Below are 3191 nucleotides of genomic sequence, written 5' to 3' on the forward strand. Positions count from 1 at the left end.
GAGGAAGTCTGCCGCAGTGTTGTCCCTTCCGGCAATGTGGACGGCGGAGATGTCCTGGAGATTCGCCTCTGCCCAAGCCATCAGCGGGGCTATCTCTAGGGACACTTGTTGGCTTCTGGTTCTGCCCTGTCGGTTGATGTATGCCACCATGGTGGCGTTGTCGGACATCACTCTGACTGCTCTGTTCTTCAATCTGTGAGCAAATCGCAGGCAGGCTAATCGGACTGCCCGTGCCTCTAGGCGGTTGATGTTCCGCCCCGACTCTTCTCTGTTCCACCGCCCTTGGGCGGTGAGCTCTTCGCAGTGTGCTCCCCATCTGCTCAGGCTGGCATCTGTGGTGAGCAGAGTCCACGTGGGGGAGGACATCTTCGACCCCCTGCTCGTGTGGTCGGACTGCAACCACCACCGTAGCTGGGTCCGCACTCTGGCGGGTAGAGGTAGATGCATGGTGTAGTTCTGTACACGTGGGCTCCACCGAGAGAGGAGGGAGTGTTGTAACGGTCTCATATGGGCCCTTGCCCATGGTACCACTTCCAGGGTGGATGCCATGAGACCGAGAACCTGCAGGTAATCCCAGGCTATGGGCCGGCTGGCTCCCATCAAGGACCGAGGACCGGTCTGGAGCTTTAACCTTCTCTTGGTGGTTAGGCTGACTTTGTCTGCCTGGGTGTCGAACCGGACTCCCAGGTATTCCAGTGATTGGGAAGGCTGTAGGCAACCCTTGCTTAGGTTGACTACCCATCCCAAGCTTTCCAGAAGGGCGATCACTCTGTTGGTTGCTCGATGGCTCTCCTCTCGTGATTTCGCTCTGATCAGCCAATCGTCTAGGTAGGGATGGACCAGGATTCCGTCCCGTCTGAGCGCCGCTGCTACTGCTACGACCACCTTGGTGAAGGTCCGCGGCGCCGTGGCTAACCCGAAGGGCAAAGCCCGGAATTGGAAGTGTTGTCCCAGAACCTTGAAGCGTAGGTAGCGCTGATGATCCCGATGAATCGGGATATGCAGGTAGGCTTCTGACAAGTCTAAGGCTGTGAGGAATTCCCCTGGCTGTACTGTGGTGTTGACTGAGCGCAGAGTTTCCATGCGGAACCTCGGGACCCTTAAGTATCGGTTGACTGACTTGAGGTCCAATACGGGCCGGAAAGTGCCCTCTTTCTTGGGTACCATGAAATAAATGGAATAGTGCCCAGAATCCATTTCCCATGCAGGTGTGGGATTATGGCTTTCAAGGACAGGAGCCTCGCCAGGGTAGCTTCCAATGCTGCCTTCTTGTGGATTGGACACGGAGATTCCACAAACCTGTCCGGAGGGATGTGATGGAAATCCAGATAATACCCCTCTCGGATGATGGCGAGGACCCACTGGTCCGATGTAATCTCGACCCATCTGGGGTAGAAGAGGGTTAACCTGCCCCCTATGGCTTCGTCCCCCGGATGGATCGGCTGATTCTCATTGTGGGGTGCGGCCAGGACCCGAACCCGAGCCGGCTCCCCTCTTATGCTGCTTGGTCCAAAAGAACTGGTTCCTGGCCTGAGGACGAGGTGCCTGGTAGCGACTCCTATAGGGAGTGAAGCGTTGGGAGTTTCTACCTCTGGAGGACCTTGGAAAGGTGCGCTGGTTCCTCTTGAACCTGTCTTCCGGCAGTCGAGGTACTGGAGAGGCACCCCATGTGCTGGCCAGTTTATTTAGGTCGCTGCCGAACAGAAGAGACCCCTTGAACGGCATTCTAGTGAGACGTGTCTTAGAAGGAGCGTCGGCTGATCAGTTCCGTATCCAGAGCTGCCTCCTGGCTGCTACTGAGGATGAGACCCCCTTGGCTGTCGTACGGACTAGGTCGGAGGCGGCATCCGTAAGGAACGAGAGAGCTGACTCCATGTCTGCTGCCGGCGCATTGTTCCTGACCTGTGACAAACAGGTCAGGAACAATGCGCCTGTGCAGCAGGTTGCGATTCGCAGAGACAGAGCTGCCACCTCAAAGGTTTGTTTCAGGATGGCGTCCAGGCGTCGGTCATGAGCCTCCTTGAGGGCTGCCCCCCCCCCTCCACTGGAATGGTAGTGCGCTTGACCACAGCGCTAACCAAGGCGTCCACCTTAGGGCACGCCAGCATATCCTTGATTGCCGGGTCCAGGGGGTACATGCCAGATAGGGCCCGACCCCCTTTGAATGAGGCCTCCGGCGCATTCCACTCCAAATCGATCAGCTGTTGCGCCGCTTGCAAGAAGCAGAAATGGCGGGCTGTGGGACGAAGACCCTCCAGCAGAGGGTTCTGCGTGGATGCCTCCATGGTACTGGGGCCTGGAATAGCCAACTCCGTCAGGCACTGAGAAACCAGGTCGGAGAGATCTTCCTTGGGAAAGAACCGCCTCATAGTTCAGTATGGCTCTATCCCCGAGGGAAGTTCCCCCTCCTCGGGGGGTTCGGACTCGTCCTCCAAGACATCAGGGTCCGCATGAGCCGGACTGCCCAGAGGCGGGTGCCCGTGATAAGGGCAAGAAGGTCCAGGAGCAGGGTCAGCTGAAGCGGCAGCAGGGCCTGGACGGGAAGCTGACTGCATCTGTACAAAGGCATGGATTCCCTTAAATAAGTCCACCCAGGAAATGGAAGCGGTTTCTAGCCATCGGGGTACCAAGTCCCCCGGAATTCCTGGCTGTTCAGGACGCCCCGCTAGATCCGGCGTGGCCCCTGGGGAACTGTCGGTAAACCTCGGTTGAGACTGGTCCTGGCCCGAGGCTCCCACGGCCTCCTCACATTGGGCACAAAGGGAGTCTGGCTCCTTGCTCTGCGTGGCTCTAAGCTGGCACACTGAGCAGAAGCCGAGAGCTTTCACGCCGGAACCAGAGGTGCCGCCTCTGGGGACGCCGGGGCGTTTAAATGTTCCATCGCGTCTTGCGAAAGCAGAGCGCTGGCGCTTATGCTGCCAATAATATGCGCTCAATAATATGCCGTCGGCAATATGCGCTCAATAATATACAATATGCGCTCAATAATATGCGGTCAGCAATATGCGCTCAATAATATGCGGTCAGCAATATGCGCTCAATAATATACATGCGGTCAGCAATATGCGCTCAATAATATACAATATGCGCTCAGTAATATACAATATGCACTCAACAATATACAATATGCGCTCAATAATATGCGATCAGCAATATGAACATACGCTTAGCAGTATATATGCTGCGTTGTG

Source organism: Rhinatrema bivittatum, chromosome 1 (genome assembly GCF_901001135.1).
Source record: "Rhinatrema bivittatum chromosome 1, aRhiBiv1.1, whole genome shotgun sequence".
Classification (NCBI taxonomy): Eukaryota; Metazoa; Chordata; class Amphibia; order Gymnophiona; family Rhinatrematidae; genus Rhinatrema; species Rhinatrema bivittatum.